The following is a 26,670-nucleotide window of genomic DNA, read 5'->3' as shown; positions in this document are numbered from 1 at the left end:
CTCCAGACACGTCTTCACTGGTCATCGGTGCTCAGTTTGAAGCGGAACTCATCACTGAAGATAATTCTACTCCAATCACTGAGAGTCCAGGCCAAATATGTGTCTGTAGACATTCAGAACTCTACTGTAACGTCATGAGTTTTTCATAGCTCTGTGTTAATCGCTTGGGTTGTCCCTACTAATTACTACGAAGTGTGGTGGCTGCGGCCAGGTTTGTGCGACACGACGATGAACACATTTTCATCAATGTTGTACCAAAGAGAGATGTTGGCAGGAATTATTCAGCACTAGGAAATAAATCTGCTATGTAATCGTCCCCCCCCCCCCCCATGAACCATGGACCTTGCCGTTGGTGGGGAGGCTTGCGTGCCTCAGCGATACAGATAGCCGTACCGTAGGTACAACCACAACGGAGGGGTATCTGTTGAGAGGCCAGACAAACGTGTGGTTCCTGAAGAGGGGCAGCAGCCTTTTCAGTAGTTGCAAGGGCAACAGTCTGGATGATTGACTGATCTGGCCTTGTAACAATAACCAAAACGGCCTTGCTGTGCTGGTACTGCGAACGGCTGAAAGCAAGGGGAAACTACGGCCGTAACTTTTCCCGAAGGCATGCAGCTTTACTGTATGATTAGATGATGATGGCGTCCTCTTGGGTAAAATATTCCGGAGGTAAAATAGTCCCCCATTCGGATCTCCGGGCGGGGACTACTCAAGAGGATGTCGATATCAGGAGAAAGAAAACTGGCGTTCTACGGATCGGAGCGTGGAATGTCAGATCCCTTAATCGGGCAGGTAGGTTAGAAAATTTAAAAAGGGAAATGGATAGGTTAAAGTTAGATATAGTGGGAATTAGTGAAGTTCGGTGGCAGGAGGAACAAGACTTCTGGTCAGGTGACTACAGGGTTATAAACACAAAGTCAAATAGGGGTAATGCAGGAGTAGGTTTAATAATGAATAGGAAAATAGGAATGCGGATAAGCTACTACCAACAGCATAGTGAACGCATTATTGTGGCCAAGATAGATACGAAGCCCACACCTACTACAGTAGTACAAGTTTATATGCCAACTAGCTCTGCAGATGACGAAGAAATTGAAGAAATGTATGATGAAATAAAAGAAATTATTCAGATAGTGAAGGGAGACGAAAATTTAATAGTCATGGGTGACTGGAATTCGAGTGCAGGAAAAGGGAGAGAAGGAAACGTAGTAGGTGAATATGGATTGGGGCTAAGAAATGAAAGAGGGAGCCGCCTGGTAGAATTTTGCACAGAGCACAACTTAATCATAGCTAACACTTGGTTTAAGAATCATGAAAGAAGGTTGTATACATGGAAGAACCCTGGAGATACTAAAAGGTATCAGATAGATTATATAATGGTAAGACAGAGATTTAGGAACCAGGTTTTAAATTGTAAGACATTTCCAGGGGCAGATGTGGACTCTGACCACAATCTATTGGTTATGACCTGTAGATTAAAACTGAAGAAACTGCAAAAAGGTGGGAATTTAAGGAGATGGGACCTGGATAAACTGAAAGAACCAGAGGTTGTAGAGAGTTTCAGGGAGAGCATAAGGGAACAATTGACAGGAATGGGGGAAAGAAATACAGTAGAAGAAGAATGGGTAGCTTTGAGGGTTGAAGTAGTGAAGGCAGCAGAGGATCAAGTAGGTAAAAAGACGAGGGCTAGTAGAAATCCTTGGGTAACAGAAGAAATATTGAATTAAATTGATGAAAGGAGAAAATATAAAAATGCAGTAAGTGAAGCAGGCAAAAAGGAATACAAACGTCTCAAAAATGAGATCGACAGGAAGTGCAAAATGGCTAAGCAGGGATGGCTAGAGGACAAATGTAAGGATGTAGAGGCTTATCTCACTAGGGGTAAGACAGATACTGCCTACAGGAAAATTAAAGAGACCTTTGGAGATAAGAGAACCACTTGTATGAACATCAAGAGCTCAGATGGAAACCCAGTTCTAAGCAAAGAAGAGAAAGCAGAAAGGTGGAAGGAGTATATAGAGGGTCTATACAAGGGCGATGAACTTAAGTACAATATTATGGAAATGGAAGAGGATGTAGATGAAGACGAAATGGGAGATACGATACTGCGTGAAGAGTTTGACAGAGCACTGAAAGACCTGAGTCGAAACAAGGCCCCCGGAGTAGACAACATTCCATTGGAACTACTGACAGCCTTGGGAGAGCCAGTCCTGACAAAACTCTACCATCTGGTGAGCAAAATGTATGAAACAGGCGAAATACCCTCAGACTTCAAGAAGAATATAATAATTCCAATCCCAAAGAAAGCAGGTGTTGACAGATGTGAAAATTACCGAACAATCAGTTTAATAAGCCACAGCTGCAAAATACTAACACGAATTTTTTACAGACGAATGGAAAAACTGGTAGAAGCCGACCTCGGGGAAGATCAGTTTGGATTCCGTAGAAATGTTGGAACACGTGAGGCAATACTGACCTTACGACTTATCTTAGAAGAAAGATTAAGGAAAGGCAAACCTACGTTTCTAGCATTTGTAGACTTAGAGAAAGCTTTTGACAATGTTGACTGGAATACTCTCTTTCAAATTCTAAAGGTGGCAGGGGCAAAATACAGGGAGCGAAAGGCTATTTACAATTTGTACAGAAACCAGATGGCAGTTATAAGAGTCGAGGGACATGAAAGGGAAAAAGTGGTTAAGAAGGGAGTAAGACAGGGTTGTAGCCTCTCCCCGATGTTATTCAATCTGTATATTGAGCAAGCAGTAAAGGAAACAAAAGAAAAATTCGGAGTAGGTATTAAAATCCATGGAGAAGAAATAAAAACGTTGAGGTTCGCCGATGACATTGTAATTCTGTCAGAGACAGCAAAGGACTTGGAAGAGCAGTTGAATGGAATGGATGGTGTCTTGAAGGGAGGATATAAGATGAACATCAACAAAAGCAAAACGAGGATAATGGAATGTAGTCGAATTAAGTCGGGTGATGTTGAGGGTATTAGATTAGGAAATGAGACACTTAAAGTAGTAAAGGAGTTTTGCTATTTGGGGAGCAAAATAACTGATGATGGTCGAAGTAGAGAGGATATAAAATGTAGAATGGCAATGGCAAGGAAAGCGTTTCTGAAGAAGAGAAATTTGTTAACATCGAGTATAGATTTAAGTGTCAGGAAGTCATTTCTGAAAGTATTTGTATGGAGTGTAGCCATGTATGGAAGTGAAACATGGACGGTAAATAGTTTGGACAAGAAGAGAATAGAAGCTTTCGAAATGTGGTGCTACAGAAGAATGCTGAAGATTAGATGGGTAGATCACATAACTAATGAGGAAGTATTGAATAGGATTGGGGAGAAGAGAAGTTTGTGGCACAACTTGACCAGGAGAAGGGATCGGTTGGTAGGACATATTCTGAGGCATCAAGGGATCACCAAATTAGTATTGGAGGGCAGCGTGGAGGGTAAAAATCATAGGGGGAGACCAAGAGATGAATACACTAAGCAGATTCAGAAGGATGTAGGTTGCAGTAGGTACTGGGAGATGAAGAAGCTTGCACAGGATAGAGTAGCATGGAGAGCTGCATCAAACCAGTCTCATGACTGAAGACCATAACAACAACAACATGTAATCGTACAAAATCGAAGAAACGCGAGTGCTAATGGCTTTTGCGTCTGCTGTGTTTCAGATTGTGCGCACGTCTAATAACACCACGTGTTACAAACCTTCTCATGACCGCCACGTGCCGAGATCCGAGCGTGGGCGGCCGCACAAGGCCATAAACAAAGTACGAATGACGCAGGAACTAATAAGCAATTACACAGTCAGGTCCCCTTTGCAATGGACAACCCACCGGTGTATCCATAATTTCGTCGTCAATTTTATTTCGAGTTACTTGAAAATGTAACCACGATTTAAACCATTAACGACATTTCCGAAAGAAAAGAAGCTCCATGATAGCGATTGCTAGCATACTGTGGGACCAAAATCTCGGAACAGATTTCGGCTGCTGTCATTGTGCAAGGAGTTTATAATTTACTCAAAGTGGCTGCTTCTTCCTCGTGGGAAGCGTAGTAATAGAGTGAAAACTGCCATTCCGACGGTTGAGACTGCGCCAGTATAGAAAATATCAGCACGCACTGAGACATTTATCTCACTTGGAGACGAGACGATCAATTCCTGTTTCGTGAACGCGATCGCCCACTGATGGTGTCGCAACCACACCTGCGCTTGCATTTCTTTGTGCGTCTCAAACCGACTTCCAAGATGTGTAAAGGATCCGGACTGCCGGACTGTAAGGAAGATGTTGCAGTGTTTCCAGACAAGCGTAGCCCTCATTCGATTGTCGGTTAGTGTGTGGGGTGGGGTGGGAGGAGGTAGAGGAAGAGGGGGGTGGTGTTATCGTCCAAGAGGATGATTCCGTTCGACAGCATTACTGGGCGTTTTGATTTTATGGTGCGTCGCAGCTTCTGCAAAATGAGTTCGTAGCGCTGCGTCGTGATTGTGTTTCCACGCTCGACGAACTCGACAAGCAGGTGGTCCCTGCAGTCAAAGAAGAAGGTTATCATGACTTTACCGTAGCTTGTGTGAACCGCTTTGTATTTCTTTAGCAGCGGGGATGTGGGTTGTTAACACTGTTGGCTTTACCGTTTGCCCTGGTCTGTCGGAATGCTGACGGACGGAATCAAATGGTTCAAATGGCTATGAGCATTATGGGACTTAACATCGGAGGTCATCAGTCTCCTAGAACTTAGAACTACTTAAACATAACTAACCTAAGGACATCACACACATCCATGCCCGAGGCAGGATTCGGACGGAATCACCCCGTTGCACAATAAAGACCCCCATACTGCCAAACGGATGTAACGGATCCGGGCTGTAAGGAGGATGTTGCAGTGTTTTCCAGCCAACAGTAGCCTTCATCCGATTGTCAGTGAGTGTTTGGGGTGGGGGTGGAGGTGGAGGGGGAAGGAGGGGCTACAATTCAGCAATTTGTTTCGGAAACGCTGCAACATTCTCCGTACAACCCGGATCCTTCACCGTGTGATTTTCACAACTTTGGTAACCGGAATAAAGCCATGTTTGGACGTTGGTTTAATCGGACGAGAAAGCGCAAGTGGGGCTGCGGTTATTGATCCGTCAGTGGCTAACAATGTCCAACGAATCAGGAATTGATCGTCTTCTCTTCCAGTGGGAAAATATCTTAACGGGTGTGGCGATTACTTTCGAAAGAAACCACTCCATGGTCCCGTTGTGGCGGATGTTCAGTTTTCGTTCATCTCTACTTTTATTACCTCTTTATTTCTTTCTTATTAGTGCTGTTTTATCCTCCCACCTTTCCCATTATACACGTGAATCAGTGACTTCGATAAGTAGGAAAGTTGACGACGCCTTACACGGTCACATACTAGATAGGAAATCAATTTGAAATCCTGCCGTCTGTTAATACATAGCGCGCCCATAAACGGGTATTAACTCTTTCAATTTTTGCCGCCTGGAATTGCAGGAGCTGTCTACGACAGCTCGGTGAAGTATTGCAACCTCACGAACAATTACTCAGCAGGCGATCTACCGATGTTCTTACTTTTTCACTTTTCACAGCTTTTCAACTTACAATATGCACTCTGGCGGAATAAATAGAAGTTATCAGTGCAAACTTTCTTTTTGTATATGTATTGTTGAATTACTTTGTAGAAATTAATATTTCGCTATTGAATTATCAATGTAAGGAATTAAAATCATACAATTACGTGGAGAGGGTAGTTTATAACATTTCGATAAATGCATGAAAATGTCGTACGGGCACAAGGAATTTCGAGGGTCGCCGTTGAAACAATTTACTATGGGCACAAATAACAGTTGGTAAGGTACTTGCTGAAAACTGATTCAGTTACGAAGTAGAATTTACGGTTGAGATATTTTTAGGCCAAAATGCAATTTACTGAAAATTATTCTCAGTGAAAATATTTCGCATTTATATTAGGTATAGGATTTCTACAGAGATACCAGACTATGGTATTGCATTTGCAACAGGTTAAGGGGGCAACATTCATGAAACTGACCGAAAATGTAAATTTTCAGTTTAACTTTTTCTCGACAGTAGAATTCACGGACACCAAGTTCCCAAACTTTCAATAATGAAATCGCATCCGAAGTGCCTGAAAAATAATTAAATGTCTGACGCTACCTTCCTGTCACGCCCACTTTTTGAAGCAAAAATTTAATACCAGTTAGGTGAAGAACAATGGTAAATATTATGTACCAAAAGTTTCGGTAAATGTTAATATGTAACAACAATTTCACAGTTAGAAAATAGAAAATAACCCACTTAAGATAGTACAATAAGTTCTGAAACATATATGGGTGAAACAAAACAAAAAAAGGTGTTTTGCATAAGGTGGAATTCCTCATCCAAAATTCTATGGATTACTTTCAAGCCAAACTGCTCAGGATACCTTTAGAAGGCTGTGAGATATTCTCTTAGGTTATACAGATCATCTGTGACTTTGTTCCGTATCTCGGTCTCTAAAGTCATTCCTATGAAAACGATGCCCTAAAACCCACATTTTCATCAGTTACAGAATTGCAAGTTATGACGCAGTTCTTGTATTTAATGATGGGAACGTAGGGAGGCTGAAGGTGTTAGAGAGAATGGGCTTTAAGATACGCAATTTCACTCAAGACATCTTGAGAAAAATAAATTTACAGCGCCTCTCTGCAACTGAAAAGTTGGTTGAAGATCTGGTAAAGGAAAGAAGGCAGAAAACAAGAAACGAGAAGAGAAGCCTGGAAGGGAAAGAGGACCCTGAGTACAAATCTGGGACACTGTGAAGCGGTGACATGAGAAAGAATTCCTAAGGGACCAAACTGCTGAGGTCATCCGGTCCCTAGACTTACACGCTACTTAAACTAACTTATGCTAAGAACAACACACACACTGATGCCCGAGGGAGGGCTTGAACCTCCGGCGGGGAAAATTATGTCTTTTTTAACTTTATGTACCTGTTTCTAAGAATCCATGAAGCTAGAATTATGAAATTTTGTATATTTATTTATATAAACTCTGTAAATGTTATCGCAAGAGTAAATTTTGAAAGTCTGAATGCAATCTGAGATATGGGGCAAAGTGCCTGGAATTTTAAATTAATTTTATATTATGTTTACAGAATTATAATTAAAAACTATAAAAATTCTCCTAGTCGATAAATTCGAAAAACTTCACGACAGAAACTTACTATATGCAAAGAGGTTAAAAAGAGAAAATTTTGTAGAAATCTCTTGAATAGTTTCTGAGAAAATGTACATATATTATTTTTTTTTAAATAAAATTTGTAAAACTGCATAAAAATTTAAATACATATAATCTAAGGAACATAACAGTAAATGTGTTAATTTCATGTAAAGCATGAAACAAAATTCCATAGCCGTATCTTCGAAAATGTGGATTTGGTGCATCTTTTAAACAGTGTGTGTATTTCATGACGGTAGCAGGGTCGTATGTTTGAAGACCTTCTGGTAGCGTAAGTAGCCTACTTGAGTACAGCATCATGAGACAGCAGTGAGGATGTGAACTGGAAGGCCTCTAGGTAAGTGGTCGTGGCAGTAACTTCTGGCGCGGAGCCAGTCATAAAAAAAGAAGGTTACCTACTCTTGTCGTTTCGTCGAGTTTCTTCCCACTTCTCCCCAAAGAAGAAGACGTAACGGGTGGTCAACGACGTGTATCTCTGAGAGACACAGGACATATGCCTGTGAAACAGACAGTTGACTCCTGACACAGGTGATGCTTGTCAGTGTATTCTGCGATTTGCAAACACACTTTGCTGCAACGTATGACAATACAACAATATAGTTTAAGTGACGGGAGATCGCTCTCCTATGTCTACTGACTCTCTCTCAATCTCCCCCCCCCCCCCCCCCCTCTCTCTCTCTCTCTCTCTCTCTCTCTCTCTCTGTGTGTGTGTGTGTGTGTGTGTGTGTGTGTTTGTGAAAGAGCGCCTCAATTTTTGTTACTGCATGTACCTGAACAGACGTATTTAATTAAGTACTTAGTTATGGCGGTCCGGGGGGGTTAATTTTCCATGTTAATGTGTGTACCTGAACAGACGTATTTAATTAACTACTTAGTTTTGGCGGTAAGGGGAGAGGGGCGCGGCTAAGTTCCTACTACCTCGACATCTCATCTGTCTACTAGTATTTAATGTGGATTTTTACCTTAGCTTTGGGAATCTCCAGAAGGCCAAATCTAAGCTTGTCGATTTAACGCATGAATAGCGACGAATACTTTTAAATTCGTTTACCTTCGGCACGAGACTCAGCAACGTTCTGGGAAGAGTTTGCTCCTTTGGGGACCCATCAGTACGACGGTTGCCTGTAACTTCATTATTCCTTTCCTACCTAACTCTTGAAAGGTCTCTGTTGGATTCCTTTCATGTTTAATTTCTTAAATCTGTTGCCATTTATGGAATAAATTCCTCTTCTAAATGTACTGTGGCGTTTCTGACTATCTGGGAGGAGACTGAGCAGTGGAACGTGTTACTTTTACACATAAACAAGAACGATCTGTAACACTACTACACTTTAAAGCACAGTTTATATGTAATTCTTATATGTAATTCATGTCACACAGTCTCATACGGAACCTACATCCGCTTTCTTTTATATACTGTATATGATAAGATACTGTCATCCCCCTTCCCTTTTGTGTGAGAGGATGAATGAGCATATGTATTTCTAGTTGCATGCTTGAGGGTAGCAGACAAGGCTGTCTGCTAGAGAACAGTAGGACCAACGTCGGAACAGGTAGCTACGCTTCCTAAAAGCAAAGAGGTTTCTATCCTTAGTATGGTCCTGTCCGTCCGTTGTCATGTTGGTATAGGAAGCTGCCCCTCTGGCCACTTCCTTTGGTCTTTGTGAGCCATCCTCAGGAAGCACGCTCGGCAGTAGGGAGTTGCAGTGTGGCCGTGGCGAGCGTCTGAAGTGGTAAGATCTCCGGCTAAGCGCGTGTCTGTTAAGTCCGTAGGACAATGGATTTCTTAAGTTCAGCCAAACTGAAAATTTAATCACCTTTATTTCGGGTTCAGGTCTAAAATATCCGATGTTATCTTAAATTGCAGCGCAGTGTAATTATCGTGTGAAGTTCAGATTATTTTCCGGTAGTTGCTTTGTTACTACTTTGTGAGTAAAGTGGAACCACGTGTTGATCAGTAACTCTAACTAAGTTCATCAATCTTAAATCCGAATGTGCGTGAGATTATAACGTCTCGTCTTGAGAATATTTTTTTAATATAGCAACTTTTCTTTATGCTTTTCTTTATGTTCAACCCACGTGGGGTGTACTTTGCGAGACCAGTACCACGTGCTTATATAACTGTTTGACCCATCAGATTAATAGTAAGACGTTAGTAACCAGTTCAAGGTTTTTCTTTGGTCAATTGCTTTTCGATCTAATTTATTTTAATTATCAAAATTATTGTGGAGTTGTACGCTTTGTGTAAACCAAGTTGACCACGTGAAGCATGTGGTGTAATCATCAAAGTAGCTCTCAGCTATTCTTTTTGCGAAGACTTCACAAAGAGTTAATATGAATTTAGTATACGAGTGTGTGGTAATTACATGACGGACAGGATTGTGGTATGAACGTAATTTCTTTGGGTAAAAACTGAATCTGTTGGTCGTGGTTAATTTCTTCTTGCTTATGTTTCAATGTTCTTCGTGTGTTATTTTATGAATGCAGTGTGGTATGCAGTCTCCCAATCTTGGCTCCATATTTTATGTGTTCCGTAAGATTACAATCTCACATTGTGAGTGTAGCCAGTGGTTTATCTCCAGGTATCATGTAACTATTTCTTCTCAGTTTTATGAATATTGAAAATGCAGTCTTTTCGAAAACCAAATACCCGGATAAACATCAATGAGTGGACACGAAATATGCAACGATTCTACAGGGTGGAGCAAATAAAAGTGGCCCGGAGAACAGAATTCCAGGGTGCATGGAAACACGTACTAACCTGACAATACCAGATGTTGAAAGTGACCACCATTCTTCTCTTGGCACTTTTGGGTCCTGGTCAGCAAGTTGCTGAAGGCGGATTGAAGATGGGCTGCTGGAAGTGCTACGATCTCATCCGAAATGTCCTGCTGCAGTTCTTGAAGATTTTGTGATACACCTTAGACCTGAGTGCTCCCAACACAAAGTAATCACACTCTGTCAGATCAGGTGACACGGAGGCCAGACTGATCCCTGGTAATAACTATGCCAAACGTGAAGATTGTGTAAATGCACTCCACGGTTCGGCCGGCTGTACGGGCAGTTATTCCATGCTGCTGTGATGTAGTTACATGCATACATTCACATCCAATCGTATCCACTTGTAGGGGACACTTTTATTTGCCCCTCCCTATAATGGTATTTGACCGTGTTACACTATAACTTTACCAGTTTTATTTCGCATTTGAAAGAAACTGAATGATACATAGTCTCCAAGCAAACACGGCTGCAATTGTTCCTGGATTTAACAATGGGAAACACATGCGTCCCTCTCCTTATAGGCTGAACTCGCCACCTGCCACGTCACAGACAGACGTATCCATTCAGTGTCAGCCTGAAGAAAGGTGGAACTTGTAATGCATACTGGCTAGCTGTAAGTATATCCTGAACCATATGTCGTGGTATCTCAACACTATTTCGCCATTCACAGCAAAACATCGTTTCTTATCCTCTCTCCCACCCATCTCCCTTTGTATACTGTTACTACTCCCCTCAAATAGCCCTAGAGGATACGCCGAATTAAACGATCCCCAAAAATGTGGAACGGCTGGCAATAGGGAGCTTACCATTACATTCAGTGTAATCATTATATTTGAATAAAAATGTAATTTCTGTTCAACTCATCGTACAGGGTGTTTGTAAATGAATATCGGGGTTTTAATGCTTTATAATATTTATTACATTAAACTTACAGTTATAAATGATATGTCAAATGAAAGAACAACTCAAACAGTTTTACCCAGAACCTTATAAATGCTCAATGTTGACATCATTTATCACGGCGAAAAGTTTATGGGCCTTTCTTTTTTAGTGAACCTACTGTAACTGGCACTTCTTACCTTGATACACTAAAGCAATGGCTCTTCCCTCAGTTGGAAGAAGATGAGCCACAGAACTTCATTTTCCAGCAAGATGGTATGCCACCTCACTGGCATAGCGAAGTACGCGATTGGTTGAACTTCACTGTACCCAAGCGCTGGATAAGCCGCGAGGGGCCCAATGACAGGGCTTGCTTTGCATGGTCTCCAAGTTCACCCGACCTAACGCCATGCGATGTTTTCCTTTGGGTTGGTTCAAATGGCTCTGAGCGCTATGGGACTTAACATCTGAGGTCATCAGTCCCCTAGAACTTAGAACAACTTAAACCTATCTAACCTATGGACATCACTCAAATCCATGCCCGAGGAAGGATTCGAACCTACGACTGAAGCGCCTAGAACCGTTTCCTTTGGGGCTACGTCAAGGATCGTGTGTACCTGCCTCCGCTACCAGCAGACCTCCCTGAATTAAGAAAGCGGATTGAAGCAGCTCTTGCTACAATCACTGAAGACACACTTATCAACGTTCGGGAAGAACTCGGCTATAGACTTGATGTGTGCCGTGTGACAAATGATGCTCACACTGAAAATTTTTAAGGTTCTTGGTAAAACTGTTTGAGTTGTTCTTTCATTTGACATATCATTTATAACTGTAAGTTTAATATAATAGATATTATAAAGCGTTAAAACCGCGATATTCATTTATAAACACCCTGTGTATTTCTTCCAGTTACCTTCTGTACTATGCTGTAGCAGATCTTTCTACGTACGGTCCAAGTTTCATTGAGCTATGTTACTTGGCGGAAAAACAAGATGCGACAGTTGCTTACGTCCTAAATTTTGCACACCAATACAGTAATGGGTTTTGTGTTTTTCGTCTTCTTAATCTTTAAATTATTTGTTTCTGTCACATACTGCAAAAGCTGCACGAGGGCGTGGTATTTTATCTTCTAGTGTTTTCCCACAAGAGAGACGAAATATCTCAAATTAAAAAAGATACTTTCGTTTTACAATACCTGTACAGAGCGGGCCTACACTACTCATAAATGCGAATTTAGATAGATAAAGGTTTTTAATGAAGATTGTTTAAGCAATGAAAAGTCAGATGTATTTGCGAGAATAAATTTTCGACTTTGTTTGGCACTTAGAAAAAAATACGATACAAATGATAAAAGGGCTCTATATCATACCTTCTAAATATTGTTTGGTTGTTTGGAAGTAATATTTTCTCGAACATATACATGTAGATATTTTGAAATATTTGGGCAACACGTTTTCTGTTTAGTTAGTTCTCAATAGTGTGGTGAGTTTACGATATGACGTTTGCAAACATCCACTACGAAGTTTACAGTTGTCATTACTAAACTCTATCCTAATTGCTTGTTCCTGCATTCTGTTAATATATTTCGACGTTTCACTGAAAGGATGCATACTTACTTGCGACGGGTGGTCGACAGACAATGAGACAAAGAATTCGTTAGTGTAAAACTGCTTCTAGGGAAGCCACGGAAGTTCGGAACGGGCATGTCCACAACGTGACTTGGACCACGTCTCTTCGCGATTACAGTATCGCCGTTTGCACCACCTCACAGGGCATACAATGAAATTGTGCCACCTGTCTGTCGCAGCCTAGCGCGACGGTACACACACTCCACAGACGACCGACCGCTGGCAGTACGCTCCGCACAGTCGACAGCGAATGCGGGTCAGCGCGCCGCCGAGTGCAGAAAGCACGGGACTTCCCCTGATCGACGCGAGGAAGACGACTGACACGTCAACGCCTGCGGCTGGCGGGCGGGGCCGCAGTAACCTGCAGAGCAGCGGCGGCGCCGGCGCCCGGCGTCGGCGCGTGCCAGGCGGTGAAGCAGCTGAGCTGCAGCTGGAGCTGGAGCTGGAGCAAGGGCAGCCACGCCCCGAGGTCAGGCGGCGCGCTGCCAAGGCGGCCGGCAGCGGCGCGGCCGGCGTCGCGGAAACCTGCCCTGCGGTCACAGCTGTACTAACTCACTTTCTAAGCTGTCTTCTCACGAGACGTGAGAACGGGCAAAGGAACGGATGGATGGCTGTTCGTGGCTTCCAGCCACACAGAGCACTGTTTTGTGGTAATGCAATGGCGAAAGTTGAAAATTCTTGCCGGGTCGGGACACGAACTCGGATTTTCCGCTTCTCATTGGTGACTGCCATAACTGCTTCAGCCACTCTGACACGCTATTTGACCGACTTATATTTCCAACTTATTGCATGCTGCAATGCAGCGTCCCTCGACCATTAACCTCCTACTGGCAACTTATTCATTTCTGTAGGAGTTCGGACGACATTAATGCATCCACATTCGAATACACATCAACGAGCCGCCGCGCTCTTATATATAAACTGAAGAGCCAAAGAAACTGGTACACCTGCCTACTATCGTGTACGACCACCGCGAGCAAGCAGAAGTGCCGCAACACGATGTGGCATGGACTCGACTAATGTCTGAAGTAGTGCTAGAGGCCAGTGACACCATGAATTCTGCAGGGCTGTCCATAAATCTGTAAGAGTACGAGGGTTGGAGATCTGTTCTGAACAATACGGGACAAGGCATCCCAGATATATTCAATAGTATTCATGTCTAGGGAGTGTGGTGGCCAGCGGAAGTGTTTAGACTCATAAGAGTGTTCCTGGAGCCACTCTATAGCAATTCTGGACGTGTGGGGTGTCACACTGGCCTGCTGGAATTGCCACAGTCCGTCAGAAGGCACAATGGACATGAGAGATGCAGGTGAGCATACAGAACCCTTACGTACTTGTGACCTGTCAGAGCCGTGTCTAGACCAGAAAGGGGTCCCGTATCACTCCAACTGCACGCGCCCCTCACCATTACAGAGCCTCCACCAGCTCGAACAGTCCCCTGCTGACATGCACGGCCCATGGATTCATGAGCTTGTCTTCATACCCGTCCGCTCGATACAATCTGAAACGAGACTCGTCCCACCAGGTAACATGTTTCCCGTCGACAAAAGTACAATGTCGGTGTTGACGGGCCCAGGCGAGGCGTAAAGCTTTGTGTCGGGCTGTCAGCAAGGTTACATGAGTGGGCTTTCGGCTCCGAAAGCTCCATATCGACGATTCTCTTCGGTCGTCGTTGGTCCCGTTCTTGCAGGATCCTTTTCCGGCCGCAGCGATGTCAAAGAATTGATGTCAGAGAATTCCTGATACTCACGGTACACTCGTGGAATGGTCGTACGGGAAAATCCCCACTTCATCTCTACCTCGGAGATGCTGTGTCCCATCGCTCGTGCACCGACTATAACACCACGTTGAAAGTCACTTAAATCTTGATAACCTGCCATTGTAGCAACAGTAACCGATCTAATAACTGCGCCAGACACTTATAGAGGCGTTGCCGACCTCAGTGCCGCATTCTGTCTGTATTTGAATATATTTAAGTCACCTGCTAAGTTGAGGAGACAATAGCTGTGGAGAGCCAATGCGGGATGGTAGATGTACTGACAATGAAATTCTTAAACATGACTGCGAAACATAAATGACAAGACCTGCTAGGCTTAAGCTAATATAATGTACCATCATGTTATGTAACACGGCCCATCCTTCTCAAGAAGATATTTTTGGAAATATTGAAACTTAGGTCAAGGGATAATAAACCTTTGTTTTGCAACTGGTTGGCTGATTTTTTCAATCTCTTCGTACAGATAATGGTTTCAATGTCGTACGTCAACAGAAAACGTAGAGCTATTGGTATCAGAATGCCATCTGTGTTTACCCTTGAAAAGCGAATGCTCGCAGCCGGAACACTCAGTGTGGTACAAGCGTATGAAAGATAGACGTGCTGCGTCAGTTGTGCATCCATGCTGGTATCACTGTTCCCGTGAACATTCTCACACACAAGCAGAGGGAGGGTTTGGACGTTCAGGCAGCACAGACGCTGCCAGGATCATCGCACGGTTAAGGTCAGCAGTGGCAGATCGTACAGCTACCACAACACGGATAAGAGGGCTTGTGAGCCAGATATGTCAACACGGAACTGTTGCAAACCAGTTATTAGCAGTGGGACAATAGGCAAGCAGACATCTAGCCAGTGTTCCACTCACGCCACAGCATCACTGCGCACGGCTCGACACGTGCCGTCAGTCGATCATTTGTAAGATGGAATGGCGCGCCGTGGTCTTCAGCGATGAAAGCGGATTCTGTCTGCACGCAAGTGATGGTCGTTTGCATGTACGACGTAGTCGCGGTGAGTGCTTTCTCGTAGGGTGCATTCGTCCAAGACTTACTGGCCCAATCCCAGGCCTTATGGTCTGCAGTGCGATACGCTACAAATCTCGTTCACACTCGGTGTTTCTTGAAGGGACGCTAGCAAGCACTCGGTACGTGCAGGCATGTTCTTTCGCCGTCCTTGCAACAGGAAGGTGACGTGTTGTTCCAACAGGATAATGCCCGTCCACACGTTGCCATTGAAACTCAACATGCTCTTCAGGACATGCAGCAACTTTCTTGGCCAGCACTACCTCTGGTCTTGTCTCCAATCGAGCACGCGTGCGATGTTATGGGACGAGGAGTGATTCTTGCGACTCGTCAACCAACCACTCCTTCAAAACTACGTGGACAGGTCGAGCAGGCACTGCATAACGTATCCCATGAAGCATTCGTCATCTTTACAACCGACTGGCTGCCAAAATCAGCACCTGCATTGACGCCTGTGAAGGCTACACCAATATGGGTGTTACATCAAGGGCCGATACCTGGTACCTCTAAACCGCTTGTGCTGTTCATCTGTAAATGTAATAATTTTGTGTACTCCCTATCCACTGTTGCAATAATAAATCTTGACGAATTGGAAACCTCTAAGCCAGCCGGGGTAGCCGAGCGGTTCTAGGCACTACAGTCTGAACCGCGGGACCGTTAGGTCGCAGGTTCGAATCCTGCCTCGGGCATGGATGTATGTGATATCCTTAGGTTAGTTAGGTTTAAGTAGTTCTAAGTTCTAGGGGACTGATGACCTCAGAAGTTAAGTTGGTTCAAATGGCTCTGAGCACTATGGGACTTAACATCTAAGGTCATCAGTTCCCTAGAACTTAGAACTACTTAAACCTAACTAACCTAAGGACATCACCCACATCCATGCCCGAGGCAGGATTCGAACCTACGACCGTAGGGGTTGCGCGGTTCCAGACTGAAGCGCCTAGAACCGCTCGGCCACTCCGGCCGGCAGAAGTTAAGTCCCATAGTGCTCAGAGCCATTTGAACCATTTTTTGGAAACCTCTGAAAGGATGTAGTAATTTCTTTCTGGCAGTGTAAATGCAAAACATACATGGATGACGAGCTGGTTACATCGCAGCATGGAATTCCAGGTTACACTACATGACGAAGCACGAAATGAATCTGGAATGTAATATTTTTACCTCATGGAGAGGAACGTGGCCAGCGAGAACTCAGGAGACACCATACTGTAAGGAGCTAAACTCTGTATTAAGTGTTTTTTTATTATTTGGTACATGATATGAATACAAGTTGTGTCAAAGCATCAGCAAATTCAGGACCTCTCGAAAACGCGTCATTTTAGGTACGATTTATTATAACAAAATAACAGGAAACGACAGACTGGTAGTTACAGGCTTCCCATATTTGATGCTTTTAGAGGTACAACTTGTGTGCCATGGAAGTACACCGTTTCAGTGCTGAGGCACGGGGTGGATCTATCAAATGGTTGTCGTTCCTGGTACAATTCGTCATGCTCCTATTAATGTAATAGCAGTATTATCTGTAAAAGTCGATGTTACTTATTATATGTAATGTATTTCCTGCAATTCTAGTTGGATATACCAACGAATTTAATGTTTTCCCGGTGGCCAGTAATGTTAAGGTGACTGCCTATCTGTCAGAAAGTAAACGCAAGTTACACACTGAAGGTTTTTGCTATTATGAAACTTTCTATAAAATATATGTTCATATATCTCGGTCTGATGGACTGGCTTATATTTGTACCTTGCTGGTAAACAACTTTTTCAGTGATGGTGAGCAGGTTCGAAAAGATCTCTTCTCCCATTCGAATGCAATTATGAAACAAATTCCGATTATTTCAAAGACATTGTAGTCAATCAGGCCAATACAGATATGGATGTCATGCATGCGCAGACTGATTTTAGACACTACACTTTAATTATACTCGATGTGAAACCAAACAGAAGATAGAAGTTCATTTGTTTAACGAATAACTTTTACGTATGTCAGATCGTTGGAAAGCATTGTCTAGTGTTCCTCTACCAACAATTCGGTGTGCAGCAACCACGACGGACACCACATATGGCGTACGTCGCGATGAGAAACACGTCGCGGGTGAGGACGGTTTGAGGAAAACATTCTACATTTTAATATCAAAGTTAGCCCACATAACATCCGTACCTCTCATATGATTAATGTAAACTGTGTATATGAAAACGGGTCAATTACTGGTATCAGTCCTTCCCCAATGTGGCTTCCATCGACTCCCCCTCCTAGAAGATGCCCTCTCTCCCTCCATTTACCCATCATATCAACTCTGATCCTTACCTCCCCCTCCCTTCCTCTGTCCTTTCCCTGAGCTCCCTCTTCCCCCCCCCTCTCACATCCTGTTTTTTTCCTCTTCCCCGCCTACACTCTCTTTGACTCCCTTCTCTCCCCAGAGTTCTTTTACATTCCCCTCCTCTGCCTTTCCCCACTCCCTCTCGCGTCTGCCCTGCCTCCCCCTTATGAGTCCTCTCCCTCCGTCCGCTCCTCCCCCCCTTTTTCCCCCTCATCTGTCCAGGTCCCTCCCCCCCCCCCCCACACCCACACCCATCTGCCCACGGCTGTGGTGTGTCATCTTCGTGCCAACTTTTTAGTGCAGTGTTGTAAGTGAGTGTTAAGTGCTGTGCGTCTTTCCTGAAGTGTTGCGAACAGAAATCGACATACTGTCGTTGGGTGTGATCTCTTGCGAACAGAAACCAGACTGCCGCCGTTTTTTTTATATCGTATGTCTAGTACTTTAGCGGTTTGCTGCCCGTGTATTTTATTAGCGTTGCCAACCCTTTGTTTTATGTTTTATTTTCCACAATTTTCCGCCATTTAACAATTTAAGTCACCGTTTTTATCGCCTGCTTTTATTGTTTATTATCTTCTTCTTATGTCTTAAGACTCCAGTAGGCTGAAGAGCGGCGTACTAAGCTGCTGCCAGCCCGCCCCCTTCGGGGGAAATCGAAACTCAATAAAGGAAAAAAAGGGGTATCAGTGGATATGGAGCCTGAGGGAGCACCTGATAAAAACTGTGAGTTTCGTGCTCAAAATATCGTGCAAATACGACGAGGGTTACCAGCAGAAAATCCGAGTTTTCACGATGACAACACCTCACTGAGAAAAAATGAAGACCTAGAAACAATGTTGCCAGACAGCATACGTCACCGACATGCGCCGCCGAGTCGATAATTTGGACAGCGTGTGATTACATTTCCGTCGTGTTAAGACTAGTGGCTGTGAGAGCTATCTTCGAGGTCTCCCTATGTTATCTCGTCCGTGCTGTCCTGTTCTAACTTGATATACAGGATGTTCGACTGTTGCTCTGGCCAACACGTTCACTACATGTCTCACTCAGTGATTAACTTCTAGTCACGAGTTTCCGAGAGTCTGGCACACCACTGACCACTGCAGTTGATGAATTTTGGAATAGTGTGGAAGCAGCCTGGAATGTCATACCCGCATCTGTCATCCAGATGGTTCAAATGGCTCTAAGCACTATGGGACTTAACATCTGAGGTCATCAGTCCCCTTGAATTAGAACTAAACCTAACTAACCTAAGGACATCACACACATCCACGTGCGAGGCAGGATTCGAACCTGTGACCGTAGTAGCAGCGCGGTTCCGGACTGAAGCGCCTAGGACCGCTCAGCCACAGCGGCCGGCTGTCATCCTGACTCATCAGCCCCACTCGACACCCAGCCCGGGTCAATGCCGTGCTTGCTGCCAGAGGTAGCAGTTCTTGGGCTTTCAATTCAAATTGTGTATAAAACTTACGTACCTAATTTGAATGTGACAATTTTCTCTGGCGAGTAATGGAAATCGGTAAACCACACGCCTTATCCTCGTCTTCAGTTTAATTTATGCTGATAGGAGATACAATACAATCTATTCCAAGATATATTCGAAAAATGCTAGGTACTGAGGCTGCAAACAGCTAATAACATATACCCAAGTGGCTACAACGAAAATATCTGTAAAAAATTCTCGACAATTCTTCGCAAAGTGCTTATCACACCATATAATAGTGCAACAGGTACAAAAAAAGTGAAGCACCCAGAAGGGTAAGAGGAACGAAATGACATTTCATGGATTGAGAGAGCACGGTATGTTATCTCAGTGAATACAAAAGTCGAACGGAGTTGACGTTCGAGTTTGTCCTACATGTCCTCACTCTGTGACATCTGCGTATCTTGCCTGGCACGGAAGTACCTTAAAATCATACAGAAATTTCACAGATACACGTGCCATGTGTGAATGAGCATTGTTCTGCTGAAATGTGGCACTACGATACTGTTGCATGAGAGGTGGCACATGAGGACGCAGAGTGTCCGTGACGTACTGTTATGACGTCAGCATTCCCTCAATCGCTACCAGCCGTGACCTGAGGTGATACCCAATGGCTCCACACACCATGACTACTGGAGTAACACTGCTGTGCATCTTCAAAATACAGTACAACGCGATTCCTCCCCTGGTCGCCACCATACTCGCCCTCTATGGTCATCCAAGGTAGTGCAGATCCGCGACCCATCACTGAACACAGTGCAATGCCCTCCATCAGCAGTCCATCCTCCCTGGTCACCTCTGTAAACGCAGACTTTACCTCGTGGTGTTAACGGCACCCTACGCGTGGGATGGTAATTCCGTAGTCCACCTGCTGAAAGTCTCCGACCAACGGTGCGGGATGGACAGACTGCTGCGGAGGAGCATCACCTGTCCCCAGATGGCGGGCGCAGACGTGAAGGGGTTACGACAACAACGTTTGTAAACAACGCCGCCATATTTTAACTAATTGAAAACATTTTACAACGTCATACTGAATGATAGCCGTCTGATAGCATGGAGTCATATCGTTTTGTTTGTTTTACAACAAAATTTACTGCTGCCAGTCACGATTTTTCTTCATCTGTTTCCCGCATAAAGCGTATGGGAGATATTTCCAATTATAAAGTGCGTTCCTCTTGCACTATGGCATCTTAAGCATGATGCTTCGCATTGTGCCAGCTGCTGAATTACTGTAATGTTCACGCTTAGTGGTGTAGTGATAGACATAACTCTCCCTAGAAATAGCGGCGAACTGATTATAACGTATACTAACGGTTACCATGCGTCTAACTCGAATGACGTTTCCCACGTATGACGTTAGCTAATGCTGTGTTACATATGTATCGAAGAGGTATACTTATATAGATCATTCGATTTATGGAAAAAGCAAACAATAGAATACGTAAATTAAAATTTTAAGATGTGATTCGAAGGCTTAACTGTCATTGCTTTTGAGGAGAATTATAGATATGAAGCCAGATTTATATGTTGTACTGTTGCGTTGTTTTTGTATGGTTCTAAGCAGTTCCAATGGCGTATACGATTCTGTGCGTCTTACTTATTGAGAAGTAGAGCATTTTCCTTGCAATGAAACAAGTTGTTTCAAAATTTCACTATATTTAATCTTGAAGCCTCCTACAGAGATCTGAAACCAATGTAGCATTACGTTACAATTTGTTTCTTCTTTCTTGAGATTAATTCAACGAACAAATGTATTGTCGCTGATGACACTTTGGACATGATTTATGATCAAAAACAAAAAATTAACTAATACCTTGTTCACAGAAAGATATAATTTTCTAGCATCTGTTTTATCCATCTGACTTACATGTTCGGTGTGATCGATATTACAAAATACGGCGGCCAGTTTTGTATGTTACTGCCACCTAGAGCGCTGTAGTGCATACCTCTTTGGGTTACGATGTGTTTTGTGCACTACAGCTGATCGTCCCTTGTGATGGTCAGACATGGTCGACTGGAGCCTTGACGACGATGTATTGCCCTTCCATTCCCATGCAATTCAACATCTGATTATACCGTCTCACACGAATTCCTCCCAAATCTCGATACTGCACGACTCGACCGACCGGGCAAATGGACGCCTACAATGATGCCATTCACACTCTATCAGATGCTGATAACGCTTTCTCACACGTATACATAGCATCTAGGTATCCTTCACAGTGGTCACTCAACATCTGTCGCTGCTCACGCCTCTTATATACCCCACCTGGCCTGGTAATAACATTTAACATGAGCAACACTAATGCAATCTTGTAGCCGCTTTACCTGTGACGGAGAACTGCAACTTGAATCATTTACATACCCGCCGACGGTGTGTACGCGTACGAACTTACATTGACATTCGACCACGTTTTCTGAGCTTAACTTTTTTGTCAGGAAGTGTAATAAGTAACGCATTATTAACGGTAAGCAGTTGCTTTCACTTATCTGTCTACTACCCGTCCCGGATGATTCATCATAGCAGAACATTCTAAGGTTTGTCTTCCAATCGTCTGTGTGTTCGGAGGTGGCTGTGTAGTACAGTGCGAGAGGAACACTGTTTGACACAGTGATGACGCATGGTCTCAGGAGGAGCAACTACTATTCTTCAGAAGGATGGTGGAGGTGCTAGGTATAGACCATCAGGCGACTTGAAAAAACGACTTTTTCTGGGTAAGCAGTGTCACTCTGCCAGTAAAGGGCAAAAGCAAGCTATATAAGTAAATGGGTCCATAGTTCAAATGGCTCTGACCACTATGGGACTTAACTTCTGTGGTCATCAGTCCCCTAGAACTGAGAACTACTTAAACCTAACTAATTTAGGGACATCACACACATCCATGCCCGAGGCAGGATTCGAACCGGCGACCGCACCGGTCGCGCGGTTCCAGACTGCAGCGCCTAGAACCGCTCGGCCACTCCGGCCGGCGGTCCATAGTTCTGTGGAAGATTTGATTATATAGGTGAGCAGTAAAACACATAAATGAAAGAGGCCGGTTGGAGTTATTTGTGTATTTCAACTGATATTGCAATCGCAGTTAGGCCTAACCTGAGATATTCGAATTTGAAGGTAATACGAACAAAAGAAAAATGAAAACGTTTAAAAACAAAGGGTGCAAGATATCGTGAGTTACAATTTGTGAATTATTTTCTTTTTGTATTTGTTTAAGTTAGAGTAAGTGACGGAACTTTGTTTTGGAGATGTGATGCTTTTGTTACATGAGAAGAACTGACAACCAGTTTATTCGCTAAATATAGAGTGATTCAAAAAGAAAAAAAAACAGATTTCAGTTGTTTATTACATACGAACTATGAAAGATAGAAACACATTACGTATATCAGTGGACAAAGGAAGGTTCCAAGTTTTATGGTAGCACAGACACTATACCATACACTCAACACGAGCATCGTGCGTTGCTCGAGAAACATTCATTCCATGCACGAATCAACATCTCCCTGTTTACTGAACAGACAACTTCAACAATTCGAATTCTCAACTCATGAAGAGTAGTGGAATAGGTGGGGCAGAGACTCTGTCTTCCACAATGCGCCACAGAAAAACAACGAAGGATGTGAGGTCTGCTGACCTGGGATGCCAAAAAGAAATTAATATCGTCTTGTTGTCCACCTTTTCCGATCCAAGGTTGTGGGATGGTGTTGTTAAGATAATGACGCATCTCTAGGTGCAAGTGAGGCGGCGGGCCGTCATGCATGACAATGACATCATTGGAGTCTTCGTGGAGTTGGGGAAACAACCAGTCCAACAAGACCAGGTATGATATTCCACTCACAGTTCCCTACACAAAAGAGAAGGGGCCTTAACTTTCTCAAAAGAAACGGCAAAAACACATTCAGTTTCGTGTTCTACCGCAACGCCAGTATTTTAAGCCCCCAAATTTTTACATTATGGCGGTTTACTTTACCCGATGTATGAAACGTCGATGCGTTCGAAAAGATGAATCGTTCGGAAAAAGTGTCCTCGGCCATGTGCTGCAGAACTGAAATGTATGTATTATTCGTACCTTCTGTTATGGTCGCTGGGACGCAGCTATTGTAGTACCTGCAACGTGTAAGGCTTCACATGTAGGCGTCATTTCAGAATATGCCACGGCGTTTTTTGAGGAAGTTGAAGTTCCTGGACTGGCCGGCTTGTGGACTAGCGAGGTTTCTGTGTGAACGCATCTCGCATACGCTCGACATTTTCATCAGACGTGCGAGGCCGACCAGTGCCCTTCCCTTTGCATAGGCAACCAACTTCCAAGAATTTTATAAGTCGGTCATCAGTGTACTGGCAACGGCCTTGCCGCAGTGGAAACACCGGTTCCCGTGCGATCACCGAAATTAAGCGCTGTCGGGCGTGGTCGGCACTTGGATGGGTGACCATCCAGGCTGCCATGCGCTGTTGCCATTTTTCGGAGTGCACTCAGCCTCGTGATGCCAATTGAGGAGCTACTCGACAGCAGCTTCGGTCAAGAATACCATCATAACGACCGGGAGAGCGGTCTGCTGACCCCACGTCCCTCCTATCTGCATCCTCCACTGAGGATGACACGGCGGTCGGATGGTCCCGGTAGGCCACTCGTGGACGGAGTACTAGTACTACTATTCATCAGTCTACTAGTGCAGACGCGGCTTCTTTCTGAATCGACGGCGAAATGCACGCTGCACTTACGAGTAAGCAATGAACTGACGTCGTGCATATTTCAACACACAAAATGTTTTCTCTCGTGGTGCAGTCGCCACGTCGCTACAAACAAACAGCGCATATCTGTCACAACTGAAAGTTCCTGTATCCAGTGGCATGCGCAATGAGTTTCCATCTTTTATAGTTTGTCTGTGATAAACAACTGAAATCTGTTCTTTCTTTTTGAATCACCCGATTTATGTGTATTACATTTTTTAAATGTCTATACATGCTAAAATGTTATACGCAGTTGTGGCATTACCAGTCTTCACAGGGAAACGCTTCTCTGTGAGTAAATTGCTCCAACTTATAAAGAAAAAAAAGAGTTACGAAAATTACGTTGCTACTGACATTTATAGTTGAGGTGAAAGCCTGCAAAAGCCTGTTTAGTGCACGTGAATCTTTGCGTAGTAACTCAGGTCTGTTATTAAATATTTACAAGATTAACATGTTATAGCCATTCAGTCTGCAAATGTGTCAAATAGTTCAAATGGCTCTCAGCACTATGGGACTTAACATATGATCTCATCAGTCCCCTAGAACGTAGAACTACTTAAACTTAACTAACTAAGGACATCACACACATCCATGCCCGAGGCAGGATTCGAACCTGCGACCGTAGCTGTCGCGCGGTTCCAGACTGAAGCGCCTAGAACCGCTCGGCCACCACGACCGGCTGCAAATGTGTCAGAACCAAACGAAAAAAAAAATACGGTCAACGGATGTTAATGGTTCAGTTTTGCCGCAAAAGCCTCTGGTCGAATAGGAAGTAAGTCTGGTAGAGTAGTAATTGTACGGGGAGTGGCGATTGCTTCTTTCGCGTAACAAAATTATAAGCTTTTGTCGGTAGTTTAAGAGTTTTCCACAAGGTGTTGTATTGCCTTGTGGGCCTGTTCGCTAAATGTTGCGGTTTCAATACCGGTGGCCGGCAGCGATTGTTCAGAGCAAGAAATGGAGAAAGTGAACGCTTTCCGGCGTGACAAGCCTGTGCTGTGATCTGTCGTTTCATAAGCGTTGATTACAGACTCCAAGAGAGACAGTACTGACCGGGCCAATCAGTATTCGCAATCTGGAGAAATTTGCGCATTTAATCTTGCATAACGGAGCAAGTAGAGCAAGTTCTTTCTTCACTTTCGGCAGACGCTTTAGTGGTCGCCATTCTTTAGAATCTCTACTGTGTATAAAATTGTTTATCTGTTGCCGCTACGTGTAGGTTCGCTATTCGCAACAATTGTAACTTGTGTTCTTCCACAAAAATTTTTCACTGCTGCCATATCTCTGTACGACGATGTTACCTTATCTTTACGAGGATTACTGATTTTTCACGAAAAATGAAAACCGCAAACTTCTAATTGAAACAAATGAATTCCTATTTTTCAAGAAAATGAATGCTTGCTTGAGAAGAAATTAATAGTCCACGATGTTTTTATAAACAGGTTGATTTTGTGTTTGTACAAATCATGTACAGTGTCGGGCTGCACTGGCGGCACCCATTTAGGCGTTAAATCCGCAGCGTGTGTAGGTTGTAGTTGAGTCCGGAGGTGGTTCTGTGATATTTTTGGGTTATTTTTTGTACCAAAATTTGGAACCACTCATTCAAGCTGCTGAGAAGATGGACCAGGATGTGAGCCTGCAGGATTTAGTGAGAGTTGCCACTGATGATAAGACCTGAGTCGCTCCGTCGCGCCATATTCCATAGGGGTCCGCAGGATTTTTTTCGGGTGGCAGCAATACTGTTAAATTTCATTTTTTTATGTAGATGACGTCGTCAGGGAAACATGTCATGACACAAGAACTAAATTTTATAGGTGACATTAAAAACTTATGATGTCCCAGAGAATTGATGGTTATCCACTCAATATATGAATAAAAGTTTTGTACTCCAGATTCCAGTGGGAGAGTGATTTGGGGGGGGGGGGGGGGGAGGAGAGTACAAGTGCCACTACTTGCGCACACCACGTTCCTCTTCAAACTTTCCCAATATTCGACGTTTCGACACCTCTAACTGAATATTCTTCAAGTTTCTGTTCCTGGAAGGCAGGACACCATCGAATGGTTATTTTCCAGCGCTTTTCCGGAGAGGTGGAATTACTGGATGGAAATCTTCATGAAAACGTTGATGGACAGTCGTCATTGGATAAACATCGAAAACAAATACTGAAGGAGAGGGAGAATCCAAAATATTATTATTGTTGTGCCGCCTCAGTTGTTTCTAGTATCTACATTTAGATCTACATGGATATTCCGCAAATCATATTTAAGTGCCTGGCAAAGGGTTCATCGAACCACCTTCACAATAATGCTCTATTATTCCAATCTCGTAAAGCACCGGAAAAAACGAACACCTATATCTTTCCGTGCAGGCTCTGATTTCCCTTACTTTATTATAATGATCTTTTCCTCCTACGTAGATGGGCTTCAGTAAAATATTTTCGCGTTCGGAGGAGAAAGTTGTTGATTGATATTTCATGAGAAGATCAAGCAGCAACGAAAAGGTTTTTGTTTTAATGATGTCCACAAAAAAATCCTGTATCATGTCCGTGACACACTGTGCCCTATTTCTCGATAACAGAAAACGTGCTGCTCTTCAATGAACTTTCTCGATCTACTGCGTCAATCCTATCTGGTAAGGATCCCACACCGCGCGGCAGTATTCTAAAAGAGGACGCACAAGCATAGTGTAAGTAGTCTCTTTAGTAGATCTAAAATGTCTCTGAGCACTATGGGACTCAACATCTGTGGTCATCAGTCCCCTAGAACTTAGAAATACTTAAACCGAACTAACCTAAGGACATCACACACATCCATGCCCGAGGCAGGATTCGAACC

At 43.6% G+C, this 26,670-nt stretch overlaps 1 pseudogene; it reads left to right on the top strand.

Annotated features, from left to right (window-relative positions):
- The first annotated feature begins 23,447 nt into the window (after positions 1-23,447).
- On the top strand, positions 23,448-23,565 carry LOC126163234 (5S ribosomal RNA; annotated as a pseudogene).
- Positions 23,566-26,670: the final 3,105 nt, after the last annotated feature.

The sequence above is a fragment of the Schistocerca cancellata genome, chromosome 2 (genome assembly GCF_023864275.1).
Source record: "Schistocerca cancellata isolate TAMUIC-IGC-003103 chromosome 2, iqSchCanc2.1, whole genome shotgun sequence".
In the NCBI taxonomy this organism is placed as follows: Eukaryota; Metazoa; Arthropoda; class Insecta; order Orthoptera; family Acrididae; genus Schistocerca; species Schistocerca cancellata.
This window is presented reverse-complemented; position numbering and strand designations above follow the sequence as displayed.